We start from the raw sequence: 21,968 nt of genomic DNA, 5'->3' as shown, positions 1-21,968 counted from the left end.
TAGGAGACTATTGGGACTGAAGGGTGGAAGGCTAATATTAGCTCAAGAAGCTGTAAGTGGACGCCTCCCATGGCCATCATCTGCCACAGCACCAGGAAGCCAGTCTGAGACAGCGGACGGTCAACAGCAAGCAGTTCACCCAACCTGGCTTTGGCCTCGCCCTTCACCATATCACATCCTAAGTTCTCATCCTTCAACCAAACTTTCCGCACTGCTAGAAATGGGACATTCGGAGAACAAGACAGAACAACACCAGGAGAAGCAGGACGTCCTACTGGGTTAAGCAGAAATACAACGGAAGCACGCTTTCCCAGCTACAGCAGCCCACCATTCACCCAGCCTCCCCAGAACCTTTCATTTTTATCAAGGATCTGAAGGTGCGGCCTCGCAGGAAAACACATGCACGCGGGGCGAAGGATTACTTCCTTGTGAGCTTTCACTGGAGCGTTAGGGAGTCGTGTGCATACACACATGAAATCTAATATTTGCCCACTGGGCAACGTTTGTAGGCAAGGAAACAAACACACAGACATGTTACCTCACAGTTCACCCAAGTATCAACTCCGGGGGAGTGGTAGGGGTATCTTACTTCACAGGTCACCCAACCATCAACACTGGGGGAGTGGTAAGGGTATCTTACTTCACAGGTCACCCAACCATCAACACTGGGGGAGTGGTAAGGGTATCTTACTTCACAGGTCACCCAACCATCAACACTGGGGGAGTGGTAAGGGTATCTTACTTCACAGGTCACCCAACCATCAACACTGGGGGAGTGGTAAGGGTATCTTACTTCACAGGTCACCCAACCATCAACACTGGGGGAGTGGTAAGGGTATCTTACTTCACAGGTCACCCAACCATCAACACTGGGGGAGTGGTAAGGGTATCTTACTTCACAGGTCACCCAACCATCAACACTGGGGGAGTGGTAAGGGTTATCTTGCTCCAGTCTCGTCCTGGGCACTATTTTTTCTTTTTAAAAAGTGGGCTCATATCATAAATATCATTGTGAAATCCACGTTAATCACTCAAGATAATGTGTTTTCCCATTTGGTTAAGTGGTCTTAAAAAGCATGTCTTTAATGGCTATAATAATACTGTACCTCAGAAAGGGGCTGTCATTTATTTAAACATTCCTTTATGTGAGGACATTGAAGTTTCTACATTCTTGCCAGTTTCATTAACACGTTAATGCATATCCTCTAACATACGTTTTAGGTGTGCTGTCGGAATCCAGATCACTACATTGCAGCTCCTGGAAACACAAAGCTACCTTTCAGACTGAGAAACACACTGTGGTTAAACCTGCCCACAGGGGCAGACTTGCAGACCCGTGGCAGCCAACTGGTGAGCTTCCTTCCTGGGATTGAGGACGCCCTTCACAGCTTGAACAAAGCAGTATTTGCCTCCCTGGCATCTTAGGATGGTTACTAGGTCGCATATCTGTGCCACCTGTAGTTTATAAACTACTGGGTACTGGGACCAATAGAGAGTCTGACTGCAGAAAGATGGCAAAGCATTTTATACGAAATCCGAAGTACAGATTATTCAGGGAAAGAGCCACAGCCATACTGTAACGGTATTGCCTTCGAAATAAAACCAGCACATTGTCTGTATGTTGTGTTTCTTATTATCTACTAGGAATCTATATTTTATGTTAAGAGTTTTAAACTAACACTCTTAATGCTACCTTCTCCCAGGTTACCATTGGGAAGTCTGTTTCCTTCTTTACCGGGCAGAGAACTGTACATGCGTGGAAGCCTGGGAAGCAACACACGTGTGTCTGCTCACTTGCCTGGAGTCTACATACTTTATGGTTAGCTTTCACTCATCTTAGACCAGTGGCTCTTAAGCTGGGGGTCACAACACCTTTGACAAACTCTACCTCCAAAAATATTTACATTATGATTTATATATTAGTAGGAAGATCACAGTCATGAAGTAGCAACAAGAATAATTTTATGGTTGGGGTCACCACAACATGAGGAGCTGTATTAAATGGCTACAGCATTAGGAAGAACCACTGACTTAGACTAAACTAAGTTACTGAAGTGAGGAATTCCTGCCCACCCAGTCGCTGCCTATTTGTCCATCCCAACCCTTCACCAAAACAAAACACAAGAAAAGCCAGAATCCACAGCTAGAAGACTCTTCCAGGGTCCAGTTAGACCCTGATGGTGTCCTGAAAGAAGAGGGACTTAACCACATGGCGATTGTTTTACCTGCTGCCACCAGCCACTAGAGAAGGTCATCAATTTCTGAAACTCATAGTCTATGAAAATAGTAAAAAAGAAAGTTACTGGACAGAAGACAGACTACAAATTCCAAACATTCAAGAAGTACAGGCCACAGGAGCTACCTATCCCGGCACTACTGACTGCACAGAAACTCAGTGTTAGCTGGTGACAGTCATTGTCAATTCAACTCTATCAGCCTTGTAATCAAGCAAATTCCTCTAGAAATACCGCAAAAGCCTTTCAGTCATGTTCTTCATGTGCAATGCTTTGTCCTTTCCTGTATCGGCACTAGCATTTAAGTGGAAAGTTGGGGAAGACTGAGCCAGGACCCGACAGCCAGAAGACACTACAAGCATGTTCCTTTGTCTTTTAAGTCCAAGATGCTATAACAATGATAATGGGTCATAAACTCAAAAGGAGTGTGTGTGTGTGTGTGTGTGTGTGTGTGTGTGTGTAGCTCTAGGGCACCTTTCTGCACCATAGGGGGCACACCTGTTGCTCAGCAATCAAGCGTGGTGACTCTCAAGGGTAGTGATTCTCCCATATGCAGGGCATGTGTGCAGAGGACAGGGACAGACATTTCTTTGGCAGCTGTTTGGAAGGTCAGAAGCAAAGGGAGAAAGAGCAACGGAGGAAAGCATTAAGGATGTGGAGTAGAATCTGTGTAGAAAAACACACAAATAGTAAGGAGTAAATGGGGAATTAATACCTGGGACGTGGTACAAAAGAATGGGTTCCAAGTAAAGGGACAAGAGGGGAGTCTACAAATAGTCAGTGGGGAGAGGAGGCCCCACTGCAGAGGACACGCAGTTCCATTTTGTTCAGACTGATTTAGCACCACCAGAAAACAGCAAGGAAACATGAAAGCCAGGCAATTTATCACAGTTATCATTTCCCCTGATAAGCATTTCTTTGTTTAAACAAGTGCCCATTATAGGAAACAAGGCCGCAATTGTATCAACAAACTCAGCTTCTACTGAGATGCCCTGCAAAGAAATGGGGGGAAATCGAAAGAACAGATAAAGACATGTTTGGTCTTTCGAAAAAGATACAGTGACAGAGCGGCAGTTTCCACTCTTTATTTTAAATATCAAAATAGACTTTCAGTTCATCTGTTTTCCGCAGTGTCCACACATGAGAAGCGAGCAATGATGCTTAGAATTTTCAACATCAGTAAAATATGTTGTATAGCAGGATTTTGGTGAATTTTGGCAGCTGCTTGAAGCAAGATACAAGCAATGTGGGGAGGAGGGCAGACTGCCTTTACCTTGCTGCTGGACTGTGCATAAGTGCACACACACTTGTGTGCATCTAGACAGCAGTCAACAAAACTCTCTTTCTACCCCAATCCAAGGGACAGAAAGCAAGAATTCCAGGAGCCAGGGCAACCTGAAGGCAGCTAGTAAGGTCTTGGAATTTTTTTGGCCATGGAGGGGCAGTGGGGCCCTGTCACAAGGTTGGACCTCTGGGGTAGCACAGCCCCAGAACAGCGAATTGGTTTTGAGCATCATCACTTAAGCAGACAGGGCCTCAGATTTCCCAATGCGATGCTCTGTGGCTCCTCTGCGAATCTGTGAAGACTGAGTTCTGGCTATGGTATTTTAAATTGTAAACACCTGTTGACTATCCCTTGTACCATGTGCTAGGGACCAGGCTTGCTTCAGATGTTTTTTCAGATTTGGAGAAATTTGTGTGTGTGTGTGTGTGTGTGTGTGTGTGTGTGTGTGCGCGCGAGCGCACGCTTGTGTTTATGCGTGTATAAACATACAAAGAAACATCCATACCTAAACATACATACATGTGTGTGCACACACATGCAAACACACATACATACACAGATGAAAAGAGAGATGAAGCCTCAACATGAAATTCACTTATATCACACACACACATGCCTTGTATACAAAGCCTAAGCGTAATTTTTTATAATATTTTTAATGCATCTGCCCTTGACTAGAACCCATCACATGAGATTAAGTCTGGAATTCTCTACTGTGGTATAATGTCAACATGAATTAGTCTGAATTTTTCCACTGGAGATGCTCAACCTATATTCTCTCTCTTTTCTGACATCAAAATGTAATTGTATCATTTCCATCTTTTGCTTCCTCCCCCTAATAATTACCATGCACACCTCCACCTTGATCTCTCAAATTCATGACCTCTATTTCATAATTATTATTACATACATGCAAATATTTATTTCTAATAAGTATTAGAAATAATATCTAATTGTTATAGAACTGCTCAGTCCATAACTTTGTGTGTGTGTGTGTGTGTGTGTGTGTGTGTGTATACAGGGTAATTTTTATTGAAATAGTCTTTCTCAGGAATGAGTCTCCAGATAGCCAATACCAAGAGGTCAGCCCTGAAATCATATATAAAAATTATCCTGAATTTTGGTACTGTAGATTATTTGGCAAGTATCTAAACATCCACAAGAAAAGCTTGCTTTTCACAAACCCTTTGTGAAACCGATAGGACAAAGGCAAACAAAGCCTTGGGTGCAGGCTGCCAAGCTGACAAGACAGGTCAGGAAGCAGCTCAGGGGAGGGACCATCACCTGAGAAATGCAGAGACACAGCTGTCAATCACTAGGGAAGAAGTTGCTGCTTGGAAAACACAGGGAAAGGGCGGGACAGCCTGGCAGGCAAGCTTGTCAGGAGGTGCCCAGCAGAGGATGGGACAATGAGTGGTGGCTTGGGGCAGGAATTCTGCTACCTTCCGATCTCAAAACTGGACCGAGTTAAAACTTTTCAGATCTGGGGTTCTTACGTGTAAGATGGAAATTGTGGCTGCAGAGATGGTAGCAGAGACTAAATGGCATCTCATATCCTGAAACAGGCGGAAGAGAGCCAGCTGTCCCAAGGACATAATTGTATGCAGTTAAAGGTCACCCTTGCTAATGGTGCTGCTTAGGAAAGCCTGCTGAATGTGGCCCAGGGCTCCTCACCCTTCACAGAATTTGAGCCATCATGAAGTACAGGCCTTACAAAGTTTCTCCACAGTCAGCTATCCAAGAGATGACCATAGTCCGCCAAAGCCCGTTTACATTCATCCATTAATTCCATGGACTCTGAATGGAGTCTTTTCACCTGCGGTTAGAATGAACAAATCAGACTCAAACTAATCTGTTTTGTGAAACTTGTGAATCAAAGATTAAAGGCAAGAGGTGATCTCCACAGACAAGAAAGAGCATTGGACAGCCAGAAAGAATGGACCTCAGGGAAGAGGAAAATAATGTCACATCCGGGACCCAGAGGAGTGGCCCCATAAGAACCCACGTGCCCAGATACTGACAGAGCAGTGGGTGAGATCAGAGCATGGACAGGCTGGGTGTCTCTGATCTTGGTGGGAAGCGAGCTGCCACGAGTGTTAGTTCTTTAGTAAATGTGTATTGACTGTCTCCACATTCCTGAGAGATTTTCAGGTCACTCCCTAGAGCCAGACCTTCACCCTTGCCAATTGCTCTCAATCCAACCTTCCACCAGTGCCTACAAGTGAAGTGCTGGGTCACGAAACAGCCCTAGCCTTCAAGCTGCTCTCTCATTTCCCATTGTCCCTACTCCTGGTCACAGTTGATCTCCAAATCTTTGAAAGAATAATCTCCAACGTTTCCTTCAAATATCATCTTAAAATGACCCGTCTCATTCACCTTTGTTCTCACAGATTGTGCGAGGTTGAGAAGATAAGTTTAGTTTGAAACCTAAACTTAGAAAAACCATCTTGGAGACTTGACAAGGGGGATAACTACATAGACACACACAGACACACACACACATACACCTCTCTCTCTCTCTCTCTCTCTCTCTCTCTCTCTCTCTCTCTCTCTGCTGAGTCATCAGAAAAGGTCAAGGCAGCAGCAGGAGAGGGTCGACAGAAAGTGACACTTGGAACCACCATGCCTTGGGTTGCCTCATGATGCCAGAACCTGCTTTGTTCCGCTTGCCCTCGGAGGAAGACATGTGGACCAGAATTTTACTGCTGCAGACTCATTTTACAAAGCAGAGCTGCTTTTCATACTCCTTCTCGATGGCCAGGAAATAATAATACATTGTGTACATGTGGGTTGACTACTTCAGAAAGGGGGTAAGAATTAATTTCAAATCCATCACATAGTTTCAAGCTATTTCCCATGAGACTTCCTGCCAGGCCACTGCACTGGAAGCCATAATTTCCATATTTATAGAAAACAGCAGTTCAGCCAAAGTGGTACATTGTGTCCACACAGTGAGACCGCACTCCGGGAAATGGGATTAACTCACACTATCATCGCTAGTGTCTAGGGTCTTTTTAAGAAAACTATAATATTTGACCCCTTAATTCAGAGAGTTTCTTTAAATGTATCAAGCCTTAGCAAAGACTATAATTTAAGGAACTGGTTTCTAACTTAATAAACTTCCTTGCCAGCTAAACTAAAATGTTGATATCTGTGCAGGGCATAGTAAGCGAAAATAGAAACAAAAGGTTGCAGTTGGTGCTTTCGCTTCAATCCATATATCTCGCAGCAACACCAGGTCTTTACTTATTTATGGTTCTGTACTGATTCTCCAAGGCTGCTGCACAATCTGTTTGTACGCTATAGATAACTTGTTCGGGGGTGGATAGACGTACAGGTGAATCTGTATTTAGACGGGGGCGACTTGAGTCTAATAAAGGATGACGTGCTGGAGAAAGGCATCTAAAAAGCAAGTTAAACAAATCACGGGTGGTGCTGACGTTGTGTGACTAAATCATGAAAGGTCCAGGCACAAATTCTAAACTTTCCAAAAATCTGCTATTTTATTTATGCTTATTGCACAAAACATATGAAACCAAAGTTTCATAATAAAATTTCGCGTTGGCTGTAGACAATGACACCTGCGAGAGCCACGGATGTGAGCCTGTTCCACCCTGACTGGAGGTCAGAGAGTTTGAGCTTATGTTTGCTCTTTCAAAGTTGTTCACAACAGGTGTGGCTACAAACAAGCGATTCTGACTTGGGGTGCGGTTAATTAGTATTTTGTGTATGGAGCTGAATCTGCTCCACCTGGACCAAAGGTCAGAAAATTCAAGTCTACTCCTTATATCATGTTAACGAAGTCTGTTGCCTCCCCTCTCCCCTTTTGGAGTGAAGTGTATAAGTGTGTGGAAAATAAAGGTGGCCAGATTTGGTATTCACTCAATGTCCCTCCCGCTGCTGTTCTGTGCTTTTGTCTCTTATTTCTCTCATATCTCTGTTCCTTTTCCTTAATAACTCTAATCCTCACGTTCCTAGCCTGTTACATACGAATTCCACCAAGGCTGGTCCTCGACAGACACTAGCCTGAGATACCCAGCATTCAGTTAGATTTATATTTGTTAACGAAAATCAAAGTCAAACACACTGACTGGACGATTGGAGTTGGGAGCAGCACTACATCTTCAGCAGTGATGATCTTCTCTCCCCAGCAGCCTTCACTGTAACCGTGACAACCTGAGCATCGCCCAGCACAGCTTCATGTTGAAAAGTCCCCTCCTAGCCTGGGTGAGGAAGCACATGACTATAGTGCCAGCTCCAGGACTGCAGTGACTGCAGCAGAAATTGGAGATTAAGACTGTCTCAAAACCACAACAGTGAAGTAAGACAAGCACACGGTATAGCTTCAAGAGATTTATTTAGTTTTTTTCAATAAAGTTTTAAGTAAAAGTGTTATCTATAGTTAAATTTAACACGACTAACCAAAACTATATTCTGACAAAATACCAAAAGTTATCTTAAAATATTTGTCTAAATGTGTTACACTAAAGGTAGACTATAGGCCCTCTAAATGAGTTTTAAAGCATGTACTGAAATTTACACCCTATGGGAAGCTTATAGTTTACTAAACCTGTTATGGAAGGAAAACGCAAACATCAGTCGTTACTCCCCTGCAAATCTGGGATGGTGGGTATATTTCTTTCATATTTTAACATTTTAGAAAGGATGAACTTCTAGAAACAGTATCTGCAAGGAGTTGGCTATGTTCTTTTCTTCTTCCTAACACAGTTACTGTATGCAGAGCCGTGGTGAATTAGACATGAGAAAACATACCTACTACCTAACAGATTCTTCTAGATCCTTGCACAAAAGTCCTTAACCAACAGTCTCAGAGCACTGGACCGATTCCTAGAGAACCAGGTTTTAGAATGTAAAATACCGAATACAAATCAATTCAACTTTAATCATGTGATACTTTATATAACTCACCAAATGCAAATACAGCACTCTCCAATGAAACAAAGCCAGCGTCCACCCGCCTGTTCAATGACAGCCTGAGGGTGCCATGTACCCTCTGGCTGGAGTGCCCAGCACTGCCGCTAAAAGCCTGAGACCAGATGAGTTCAGTCGAAGGGAACGAGTGAGGTATATTGTCATCAAAGATGTATAGCCTTCAATAAGCCCCATGACCACTGATTTAGAAAACATACATTGACACACACAATCCACAGGAAAATCAACAGTGTCATTGATCCTGCCTTGGCCAGAGGCAACAAGTGAATTATTAAGTCCATTAGTATATATTTTCATTAACCAGAAATCATTTCCATCGTTATGTCTCCATTAAATACTGGCTGATCAAATATTTAAGGGACATAAATTTAGAGAAATCAAAAACAAATCTGTCTCATCCTTAGCAGATGAGACCCTGGTCGTCTCTGTCTACAAATGTGGCTTTAAGGGCCTCAAAACTACTGAGTCCAAGGAGGTGACCTTAGAAATCCTTCAGCAAATAAGAAACAATGAATAAACCCAGGGGTCACAACTCCCTGCCGCACGGTTCTGTCCCAGTGGTTTGGATACCTCCTTTGGCTAGAACACTATCACAACATGATCCTGGAGGAGACATGGTTCTGCCCTCGAAGCCTGTGAGTCTTGGTACTGTCTTTGGGACTTCAATCATGGCAGCTGCAGTGCAGACATGCAGGGAACACAGAGCAACAGAAAACATTAAACAAAGAAGTCCGAAGCACCTCCCAAGAGACTTCAAATTGAAAGAAGCACTCGGTTTGACAAAGCCCTAAAACACAATCAGAACTTGCAAAGGCCACGCTGATCAGTGACAGCGGCTACATAAACTGGATGTTTACTGGGAGCCGGTGTTATGTGAGGTCGCTAGGCATCATCCTAATTTTACACAAGAAGACTCGGTTGGGGCTAGGGTGGTGTCCTGACTATAAAGAGCACCGACATGGCACACGACCATGAGTCACTCCAGTTCCCAGGACTCTATGCTCTCTTCTGAATTCTGTGTGCACCAGGCATGCGCATGGTGCACATATAGGCAAATGCTCATACCCATAAAATAAAGTAAAAATATCTAAATAAAAATTTTAGAAACTTGCTTAACAACTTCTCGAGAAATCTATATATATACACATAAACACATATATTAATAACAATTATTATATAATTGAGCTTCTAGTTTCAAAAGATCATATATTGGTTCTTTAAAAAATACTCCTGATCTCCTGCATGAGCACACGCGCGCACGCACACACACACACACACACACACACACACACATCCCTACAAGCACTAGAGTCCAGCATTGTCTCCCTTCTAGTCTGCCTGTCCTGAATATCCCAGAATGAATCAGTTGATGAAGCTGAAATACTTGCCTTATTGAGTCAGTCATTTGTTGATAAATAAGTATATCAATAAAGTGAGAAACCGGGAGAATTTAAACAAAAACATTTCCAACACATTAGGCTTTAATTACTTGTAAACTGCAGTAATTATTGGAGGGAGGATATTTTTAGAAAGGCAATTAAATTTAGCCAATGGACATCACCGACACTAAGGTCCCTGAGACACAAAAGATTTTCAAAGAGAAAGAGAAATCAGCAGAAGGGCCCAAGAGATGGCCACAAAAGATCAGAGACCAATTTGCCTCCCTATTCTAGGAGAAGAAAGCACAGACCTCATTTTCCCAAGATTCTGAGAGGATTGCATTCCTTGACTTAATTAAGTACTATCTCAAAATGCTGACCCCACAGCTGGGAATGACTCGCTGTGGTCTCCAGAAGTCCTACTGGAATATCCACTTTCTGGTCTCTAACAGAGACCAGAGTTAGAACTTACCAATATTCTCATTTATACGATAACTGTGTTTTTCTAAAAGTTGTGTATATGTGATCATAAAGAATCTAAGAAGAAGAAAAATACAATAAGAAGAGGAGGAAGAGTTCATTTCACAGTCTTTCATAGTAAAACAATTAGAAATATGTGCTGTTCAAAAACATCTTCCCGCAACACTGCAGGAGCTTCCCTACTGCAGGACCAGGTTCTCGTGGGCGAGGGTTCGACTATGAGTCTCCTCTCTCAGGGGTCAGCATGGACTGGGATGGGCAGGGAGTCCCTGGGTCTCTACTGTCTACTCTCTGGTGCGAATGAACGGAGGAGCCTTCTAGTGACCATCATCAGCTTAGATACTGCAGATCCAGCATGGCTTCCTCCCCATGGGAGGTGGATGTCTCATTCATTGTGAGCTGAACTAAACACAAACAAAGCCAAGCATGATCCAGTGGCCATCATGAACAAGAAACTTAAAATAACTTTAACACAGCTTCCAAAGTGTTCTCTTCCTTTGGAATAGCTAATATTTTTTTTAATGTTTTGGCACTCAAGTAGGAAATATTTAGCCCAAATCTACCAAGTAAAATTTTTAAACATTTTATATAGTCTGAAGACATACTAAATATATATACACACCATCTAAACAAACACAAATCAATTGTGCTGCTGTATGCATGGACAAATAAACATATCAATAGGTGACACATATCACCTATAATAGGAGTTGGCGTCCTGATATGAAGCAGCGAGGATGATCACTGTGGGCATCTTATATTTGCCCTCCATCATGCCATCTGTTGAAACACATTAACTTTAGTTCCCTTTCCCTCACCCTTCCAGACATGCCTGCCTTTGTAGTAAAAGTGCAATAGCCGCTTGTTTCGAAGATTACATAATTTCTTTCTCTTACAGGAGCCTGACTGGCCTTCCTCTTATGATGCTTGCTCAGCCCATTCCCACTGCAAAGCCTTAAAGTCACATGTCTGATCTAAAAGCCTCTCTTCTCCTTTTCATTGGAGAGATTGATTAAATTGATAAAAATAGAATCCCAACCTGTCACAGCTCTTTTAGTCATCTTAATTAATTGTAATTAGTTTTTAAATATTCAGATCCTGATTTCCCATAAAACCAAGGGCACGCACATGCGTGCGTGTGCGAGCGTGCACACACAGACACACACACACATGAGCTGTCATTATTTCTCAGAAAGGTAACCAGCCATTCTTCCCCGTGGTCTTTCACACTTTCAACTCTGATTAGTATGTGTGTAGTTGGTAAATAATTGAATTAATTTTATAGTGAGTGACATATTTTAAATTCTGCGGAGCATTTTATTCTGGGAATTCAAAGCAGCCCTTGCTTTTCCCAAGGTAGCTCTGTGCATGCCTACAATAATAAGTTGGAGCAGATTCTTGACTTTCCCATTAGCATCTAACAATTTATGAGCTTTTGATATCCATGGGATGATTTTTAAATGATGATTTTAATTCCCCAGTGCACCTAGATAACTAGAAAAATAATAGACAATAAATGAGTCCTTTAGAAAAGGAATTTAACTAAGAATTTAAAGCTTCACCCAAGCTGAAAGTAATCAAAAAAATCTTATAATGGTCCTGAACTGAATTCAATATTCTTTTTACATTATTAAAGGAATACATCAGCCTCAAGTAACTTATTTCATGCAGGATGCACAACTACTCCATGATGTAGTAATCATTATCTACAATTTATAGATGAGAGAGCGGAGACTCGGATATTTAGGCCGAATGGCTGTTGTAACAGCTGTGTGCAAAGCCATGGTCACAGTCCCATGCCAACCCCTGATGGAATATGGGTCCTTGAACTTTCCTATGAGCCTACAAAGTATACTCTGCGCTTAACTGTCTATGGATTATCCGACTCACTTGGGGCCAATTTTTCACTGACTACTCACTGAGTAGGCAGTAATAGTCTTTTATCTTTAATAGTGACTATTTAAAATGGCAATTCATTTTAGGACCTAATTGAAGAATCAAATATAAAGGAATTTGCACGCTAAATAATAATTTTCCTATTAAGGATTTGCTTAGAATCGAAGGAAAGGTTATATTTTCCTAAACAGAAATCTTTCCGTAAGCACCAATCAGTACCATCCATTGTCGGAGCACAGAACTCATGCTTTCGTTTGCTCTCATTTGATGAAAGACAACTGCATGCCCCTCACACATTCCATGGAAATAACTTTTCATTAAAATGACATTTAATTACCAATTCTTTGGAAGTTCTGAATGCTATGGAAACTGTTTTTTTTTTAACATCAAGTTTGATTGAACCCTAATCCCAAATTATTGAGCTGAATTTTAGATGAAGCGAAGGATTCTTTCCTTCTCCTTGCTCAGAACTTATCAACTCACTGGTACAACACTACAGTTAAGAAAAATAGTTTGAGGATGATGATTAGAAATACAGCTAATCATTCTATTGGAAAGCAATTCTCATCTGTAACATTACAGGTCCCAAAGGATCTTTTCACTAACATTTATAAGGCCAGGAGCCTACAAGGGTGGAGCTTCTATCTCCCTCCGGGCGAGGAAATAGTTGTTTCTCGGACATCTTCCCTGGGGAGAATGCTGGCATGTTTGCAGCACCCTTTTATCTGACTGGTGATTTCCTAAAGACTCTATACTGTCTTCAGCGGTGATGCAGATCCACCAGGCTAGGAGCGCTGTGCCCTGCTCCAGCCGAGCTAGGAAACAAGGGAGCCAGTGAACACACAGAAGCTCATGATACCCATTATTCCAGGAACAGTACCGCCCTTTGTGTCTGCTCTAGTTCTGTGACTTATTGCCAGCACCACGAGATGCTGGGGACTTGTTGACTTACACGCAGTATCTTAGTTAGGGCTCCATTGCTGGGAAGAGACATCAGGACCATGGCTACTCTTACACAAGAAAACATTTCACTAGGGCTGGCTTACAGGAGCAAAGGGTTAGCCCTTTATCACCGTGGCAGGACACAGGAAGACATGCTGGAGAAAGAGCTGAGAGTTCTACATCTGGACTGGCAGGCAGCAGGGTGAGCGAGCAAGCCACGGGGTTCTGCTTGAGCTGAAACCTCAAAGTCCACATCCAGTGACACGCTTTCCCCCCACAAAGACACACCTACTCCAACAAGGCCACATCTCCTAATAGTGCCACTCCCTATGGGCCTTTGGGGACCCCTTTCCATTCAGACCATCACAGGCAGGGTAAAGTCTCAAATGTCCCTGACAGACAAACTTATCAGTTTCTACTCCAGTAAGTACCTGTAGGTGCTCACTAAGTTCAAAAGATTTTTAACTTAATATCTGCTATTTATGCCTAAGCAATTAGATACAAACCCATTAAAGGACAGCATCATAATTCAGTAAATGTTTTGCCACTAGAAGTTGATGATAAGACTATTCCTGAAAACAATGTCCTGGAGAAATCAGGCTGTAGCTGAGCTGGAAGCATTCTCCATAGTGGCTAGTCTTTATGATCCCAGGCAGTGCTATACATGCTATTGGGAAAATAAGGAAGTCATCAACTGTTTTACTCATCTCTGAACCCTGTGAGTCACAATAAATGACCTATCAGAACTCATGCTTGGTTCTGTAAACCAGGTCAACGTCCCTTGGCTGAGGAAGTCACAGGCTCTAGGAACAAACCTACTACTATTGTTTCGCTGGACATCATTCTGTCATCTAAATATTACACTTACACCAACGGATTAGCATTGCCTTCTCAAGAGAAACACAATACCGTAGCAGCTGGTAGCTAAACAGAGACCCATAACTGACCAGAGTGGCAAGAATAAGATGGTGGAATTCTAGGCCCCAATGAGCATAGTGCCTGCTCCAGGGTTCATGGAGCATCGCGGTTGAGGTGGAAAGAGTGCGGGATGGCAGAGGATGTGGGATGTGAAACAGATGGATGTCGTCTGAACATGACAGCCATCGTACTCATAAATTCACGCGAGCTGTGGTTATTGCACACGACTGGGGCCATCACTATTTCATCACGGATGAGGGAGGGGGCCTATGAGGCCCCACCTGACCTGGAGGGACCACTGGCCATGCTTTTGCGGGGAAGGGTGTCACTTTCATCAGTGGTGTAGACACAGATTGCCCTTGCTGTGCTGAATAGCTTCTCATTCACGCTAATTAAACCCAGTCAACCACACACGGAAAAAAAAAAAAAAAGACACCAAACTAGGAGGGGGACCTCTGGGCAGAGTACCAGTGGAAGAAGGAGGAGATGGTGGCATGAGTAAAATTCATTATATGAATGCATGGAAATGTCAGACAACTTCTAAGATGGGGGGGCGGGTCAAAAAAGAAAAATAGAAATGAGATTGTCTAGCCACCTCTGCTACCAAAATAATCACCGTTGGATTATTAAAGTCCTGGTATATACACCAAAGACAAGCTATCCTTCCCACATCCTGACGGATTGCACCCTTTCATGGGCTGACCTGCAAAATTCCTGCAATCAGTCAGTCTCCCTTGGAAGCCGTGCAGAGATGATTTCCTATCTCAATCATGCTGTTCAGTTCAGCTCAGGGTGACCAAAGCCAGACAGCATAAGGGCTCTGAGGTTATGATATTTGCTCCCCGCTTCACTCCACTTACTCCATGGGTACTTATCACCAACAGTTCAGTTCTCGGTGTTCACTTGGTCCCTTCTCACATTGGAGATCTAGACAAGCACTGTTTAGATCCTCTCTTCACAGAGGCTGACCCAGGTTGAGACCTAACAAGCAAGTAGACTTCTCTCTACTTCACGGGACACACGAGTTCAATAAAACCTTAGCATAGTACACAGTATAGAGTATCACCAATGCTAGCACTTCAGAGGAAAGGGCGTTTCCCAGGTCAAGACATCTTCTATATCTCCAGGCTCTTGGGATAGATAGTTCTGTCTGACCGTAGTGGGGTCTGTTCTGAGTTTGTAGGGTCCCCAAAGTAGAAACCGTGAAACCCTAACAAAACACACATGTTCATAAAAACCGAGACTCTGTCATTCAACAACAACGTTGACCCTCTTGTAAGCTCCTTCAGCTACTCACTAATTTCCCCGTGAGAGGTAGAGGAACACCATGGTTAGGTAGCAGGACCAAGGGCCTGGAGTTTTTAGTTTTGGCTCAGTCACTACCTAGGTAATCAATCATCTGTGTCTTCGTTTTATCATCTATAAAACAAGGATAAAATCGTACTTCTAAATACATGGTGATTGTAAATACACAAGCAAACTTCTCCAAGCAGCTATAAACACAACACATATATAATCTCCCATAACCATTTTATCACTACAGCTGCCACTGAGTCTTCTCTGGACACACTGGCCACTGGTCCCATTTTGTTTAGCAATCTGATCTCCAAGCGAGGCCAATTCTGCCATTAGGAACAAAGCTGGTCAAGAGGAAGGCAATAAGTTTCACACTTAGTTCTCAGACTCTCTCTCAGTAAATACCCTGGAAGAGAAATGGCGCTTTGGCCTGGTACCCTTGCATCGTTCCATTGTTGTTTTCATACATCCATGTGGGAGAAGAATGATGCCACACATTCCCACATAAAATGTCCAGAAGCTTCCCCCTGGAATCTACACATGATACCTAACATGCCAATAAAAAAAAAAGTTTGTAGACCTTTGAGATTGTTCAATTTATCTAAGTAAACTCAATCTAATCACCCTAGTCCTTAAAAGCAGAGAGCTTTTGTGGTGACCTGAGACACATGGGAAAGATGTGACCATCCATCTTCTGGCTTTGAAGATGACTGGGTACCACAAGCTAAAGCACATGGGTGGCCTTTACCGTCTGGAGACTAGATTCTTCTCCTCGGATTCTCTAAGAAACATAGCACTGCGGACACTTGTGTTAGACCCAGGTTCTGTTGCTCAAGCCTGTGAGGCTATCCTGATTGCTGCTACAATAAGGGAAGACAAGTATGGCTCTCTTATGGTCTGAATATGAAATAGCCCCCTAAAGACACCTTTGACTTTGGGGTCCTCAGCTGGTGGCATGGCTGGGGAAAGTTATAGAAACTTTAGAAGAAGGGTCACTGGTGGAGTGGGCCTCCTAGTTCAGCCTTGGTTTCCTGATCCCTCAAGATATAAAGCAGCTGTCTTACATGCCCACTGCCCCAGCCTGGGATGCTGACCCTGCCACATCTTCCATGCTATGATGGGATGAACCTCTTAAACCATGAGCCAGAATAGATCCTTTTACCCTTGAGTTGCTTCTCTTGAGGTATTTTATCATATTGATGAGAATAAATGAGTCTCATTTTATTCTCCTTCTATAAAGAGACCCAAAGCTAGGTACTGCACTAAGGGACTAAGTAACAGGAAAACACAAATTGCTCATTCATTCATTCATTCATTCAAACATTCATTTACTCACTTGGTGTGTTAAAGTCCAGACACTGCTTGTATGCTCCATAACTGCAAAGGAAATTGGAGTTTGGCTTTCACTCCCATGGAGCTCACAGTCCAGAGGAAAGAGACAGACACTGAACAAGCCATCGATAAATTAATTACCAACGGTGACCAGTGTAATGAAGAAAACGAGTTGGGATTATGAAGTGGAAGCGCCAAGGCCAGAGCTCAGAAGTCAGTCTTCCCAGACTGGGTGGGTGTAAGACTCTCCTGGCAGTGGCAGCTGAGCTAATATCTGAAAGGAATAAGGAGCCAGAGAGGCAAAGATCCAGGACAGCTTGTAAGACATTAGCCCACGGGTGGCCTGGCCCCCCTCAGAATCTGCAGGAGACAAGATATACCATGCTTAAAAATTGATACCACTTCTGGCGGCAAGGATAAGTACACTGTGAATTGCTACTCTCATTTTCCTGTCCTCACTCTTCACAAACATGACTTTAAAGGCTTTATTTTTTAACATATTTTATGAAGAGTGTAAAGGCTGCACTGTCCCAGGGTCCCTGGCCATCATTCTCAGCAGGACTGCTGTTCTCCCTAGCTGAATATGGATGGAGCTAGAGACCCTGCAAAGGCTGCCTGCCTTTCCCTGGAGGAATCTCCCAGTGCCACCGTGCTCATAAGTGACATGGGCCATAGAATCCTCGGCTCGGGCTCAGACTTGGAGCACCAGTATCTCTGTGGACCTCAGCTGGCTCCACTGGGCACCTCATCCTGACAAACTGACCCAGGTTTGGAGGAGGTGGGTAAGGGGATACAAGCCTATCTCCTGTCACATCGCATCGGATATAGTCTTTGGTAAGTGGATCACAAATGCAGAAAGCAGGCCACTCAGAGCGTTTATTGAGCAGTTCTCGGGTCCAACATGTATGGTAAAATAGTGAAAACAGCTTCAGTTCAGTGTAAGATTCAGTATCAGCTGGTACAGCTTCTCACACTTTCCTCTTCCAGAGATCCTTTATGCAAGAGAGAGAAGTCTCGGGTTTACTCCCCGACTATCCTAGACCTGCAAGGACAACCTGGCACCCTGCAACTGCCTCTTATATCTGGTGACAGCTCCTTCCATATCCACCTTCCTGCATGAGTTGTGTGAGCTGAGATAAACCAGATCTCAGCCCTGAAGAGCCCTGCTCATTCCTGCTGTTTCCTGTGTTAACACAATGAACTCCATGGCACGTTGAATCAATACTGGGCAGGAATACTTCCATGTGGAGCATGTGGAGTTGACACTTGGAGCAGTGAGAATTCATTGCTTCTGAGGTCTCAGAGTCATGATATCTGGATCTGCTTTCCAGCTCTCCTATATAATAACTATATGACCTTGAAGAAGACACTTGCCCGACCAGAGATCAATCCTTTTTTCTCTTTAAATTGAGGTCAACAGTAACACTCATTCTTCCTGCCTCAAAAGGTTCTCACAATTATAAAATGAGAAACACTTTGTAAACTATAAAACACAGTGTAAACTGAAAACCACCACCCTTCCCCCTTACGGCACTCATATGTGCTGTGACTTCAGGAGACAGGAATTCTCTGAGCAGCATCCACAAATTGGCAGCAGACCTTGGCCCTCCTCCCAGGTTTTCCCACGAATTCCTCTACTTCACACACCTACACCAACCTTCCACATACAGGTCACATCAGTATAACTACAACATTCTCTGGAAAATAATGTCCTCCAGGACACCAAGATCAAGACCCAGCTAGCATGGAACCCACTTCCAACCTTGGCCCTTGCTTTTTCAAACCAGGGCTACCAAAACAGCTTTTCGGTATTTCTGATCAGTTCCTTGTGGGATCAGCCTTTATTATTTGTCAAGGGACAGTTAATAATGTTTTTAGCTTTCAGACCACACATATCTCTGTGGCAGAATCCTTTTAAGATCAACTACCTTAAAATATATTGTTAAAATCCCCTAGCCCTAGAACTTGGTACAATGGCACACAACTTTAATCCCAGCAATCAGGAGAAAAAAGTAGATCGCCAACCTAGTCTACAAAGTGAGTTCCAGGACAGACAGGGATACACAGTGAATACCTACCTCAAAAGCAAACAAACAAAAAAACCAAAAACAAAAACAAAAGAACACTACTAAAGCTTAAATCCCACATTAAATCCCATACACTAATAGGGGGAAACTTCAACACTGCACTCTCACCATTGGACAGGTCTGTCAGACAGAAAGTTTAACAGAGAAATAAGGGAAATAACAGATGTTATGACTCAAATGGACTTAGCAGACATCTGTAGAACATTCCATCCAAATAGAATATACCTTCTTCTCAGCACCTCATGGAACCTTCTCAAAAAATTGACCACATACTAGGTAGCAAAGCAAACCTCCACAGATGATACAAAACAATTGGAATAACCCCATGTATCTTATCAGATCACCATGGCTTAAAATTAGAATTCAAGGGGTGCACCCACCCACTGAGACAGTGGGGCTGATCTATTGAGAGCTCACCAAGGCCAGCGGGACTGGGACTGAAAAAGCATGGGATATAACCAAACTCTCTGAACATGGTGGACAATGAGGGCTGATGAGAAGCCAAAAACAAGGGCACTGGGTTTTGATCCTACTTCATGTTCTGGCTTTGTGGGAGCCTAGCCAGTTTGGATTCTCACCTTCCTAGACCTAGATGGAGGGGGGAGGACCTTGGACTTTCCACAGGGCAGGGAACCCTGACTGCTCTTAGGACTGGAGAAGGAGGGGGTGAGGAGTGGGGGGAGAGGGAGAGGAGTGGGAGGAGGGGGAGGGAAATGGGAGGCTGGGAGGAGGCAGAAATTTTTTTTTCAATAAAAAATAAAAAAAAATTAGAATTCAACAGCAACAATAATTTCAGAAAACCCACAAACACATGGAAATTAAATAATGCCCATTTGAATCATCAATGGATCCAGAAAGAAATAAAGGCAGATACTAAAGACTTCCTAAAATTCAATGAAAATGGCCACACAACATACCCAAATTTATGGGACACAACGAAAGCAGAGGAAAATTCATAGCACTAAAGGCATACATAAAGAAGCTGGAAAAATTTAACACTAGTGAGTTAACAGAACGTTTGAAAACTCTAGAACAAAAAGAAGCAAACTCACCCAGAAGGGCTAGAAGTCAGGAAATAATCAAATTGAAGCTGAAATCAACAAAATAGAAACAAAGAAAACAATACAAAGAATCGAAGAGACAAAGAGTTGGTTCTTTGAGAAAATCAACAAAATAGACAAACTTTTATCCAAACTAACCAAAAGGCAGAGAGAGAATATCCAAATTAACTAAATCAAAAATAAAAAGGGGGGCATAACAACAGATACAGAGGAAATCCAGAGAATAATTAGGTCATATTTTGAAAACTTGTACTCCACAAAATTGGAAAACTTAAAGGAAATGGACATTTTTCTGGATAAATATCACTTACCAAAATTAAATCAAGACCAGATAAACAAGTTAAATAGACCTATAACTGCTAGAGAAATAGAAACAGTCATCAAAAGTCTCCCAACCAAAAAACAAAAACAAAACCCAGGGCCACATCATTTCAGCGCAGAATTATACAAGATTTTCAAAGAAGAATTAATACCAATGCTTCTCAAATTGTTCCACACAATAGAAACAGAACAAACATTGCTAAATTCTTTTTATGAAGCTACAATTACCTTGATACCCAACCACACAAAGATTTTACTAAGAAAGAGAATCACAGACCAATCTCCCTCTTGAACATTGATGCAAAAATATCCAATAAAATACTAAAAACTGAATCCAAGAACACATCATAAAAATCATCCACGATGATTATTTAAGTCAGCTTCATCCCAGAGATGCAGAGATGACTCAATGAAAATCTGTCATTGTAATCCACCATATAAACAAACTGAAAAATAAAAACCACATGATCATCTCATTAGATGCTGAAAAAGCCTTTGACAAAATACAACATCCCTTTATCATCTTGGAAAGAGCAGGGATACAAGGAACACACCTAAAACATAATAAAGGCAAGCCAACAGCCAACATCAAGCTAAATGGAGAGAAACTCAAAGTGATTCCTCTGAAATCAGGAACAAGACAAGGAACAACCTAAATGCCTCTCAACCGAAGAATGGATAAGGGAAATGTGATACATTTACACAATGGAGTACTACACAGAAGAAAAAAAATGACATCTTGAAATTTGCAGGCAAATAGATGGATATAGAAAACAGCATATTGAGTGAAGTGACCCAGACCCGGAAAGACAAATATCATATGTACTCACGTACTCACTCATAAGTGGCTTCTAGACATAAAGAAAAAAAAAGCAGCCCCCAAATCACAATCCCAGAACCTAGGCAACAAAGAGGACCCGAGGAGAGACATACATGAGTCTAAACTACTTGGGATGCAGTAAATGGCAAGATCTCCCGAGTAAATTGGGAGCATGGGGACCATGGGTGAGGATTGAAGGGGAGGGGAGAGGAAGGAAGGAGAACAGAAAAAAAAATACATACATATATGTGTGTGTGTGTGTGTGTGTGTGTGTGCGTGTCAATAAAAATAAAACAGAAAAAATCTCCTAACCCCTAACCCTCAGGCCTTAAGGAAGCAGACTGGATATTTCCTAGGACCACAGTGTGCCCATCCCTATTTCTTCTGATGTGGAGGGGTGTCTATTGTTGTTTGGGGGGTGGGGGGGGTTAATGGTGCTAAATAGGGAAACGGAAGTTTTAGGAATCAATGACCCTTTGGCATCCAAACCCCATGACTCAGATAAGCCTCCAGAAAACTGCCTCACTCCTGGCATTCTCTCAGGGACCTCAACATGGCCCCCTCCATCACATATTACATCTTTGATAATACTGAGCCATGGGAGCAATCAGAACATGCCCCAAAGTACAGCAGGCTCAAATTTCTTGGGCTCAGGGTGTGACTTCCATGTCCATAACTTGTCTATGACATGTAGGAGGGCACTCGGAGGTTGGAGTTGCCTACCATACCGTAAGGCAGGAAAAAATGCATCTCTGAGCCAGTCACAATATCCTGACATTTATTAGCTACTCTTATGGCTCAGTTCTCAAAGGAGAAGGGGTGAGGTGACAGGGGAGAGGGAAACAGAGAAGTGGGGAGGCAGGAAGAAGAAACGGAAACGCCAAGGGAAGAGGCAGGAAGTGAAACCATTGTACAATATTTTGTTGCAATGCCAATTATCACAAAATTGGGTTCCTGTCACTAA

At 42.8% G+C, this 21,968-nt stretch overlaps 1 protein-coding gene across 6 annotated transcripts in view; it reads right to left on the bottom strand.

The window, feature by feature from the left end:
• The window catches only part of Enox1 (ecto-NOX disulfide-thiol exchanger 1), a 563,193-nt gene that overhangs the window by 402,158 nt on the left and 139,067 nt on the right, over window positions 1-21,968 (bottom strand). The window contains exon 3 of one of the 6 annotated variants that reach the window (XM_041675367.1): window positions 19,684-19,686. The exons of the other annotated variants lie outside the window; for them this stretch is intronic. The gene's annotated coding sequence lies outside the window, so the exon portion shown is untranslated. The remainder of the gene's footprint in view (window positions 1-19,683; window positions 19,687-21,968) is intronic. 6 annotated transcript variants of the gene reach the window in all.

Source organism: Microtus oregoni, unplaced genomic scaffold (genome assembly GCF_018167655.1).
Source record: "Microtus oregoni isolate MIOR12 unplaced genomic scaffold, Mior012 000001F_ref0000356, whole genome shotgun sequence".
Taxonomy (NCBI): Eukaryota; Metazoa; Chordata; class Mammalia; order Rodentia; family Cricetidae; genus Microtus; species Microtus oregoni.
Note: the sequence above shows the minus strand (reverse complement) of the source record. Positions and strands in the feature narration are given on the sequence as shown.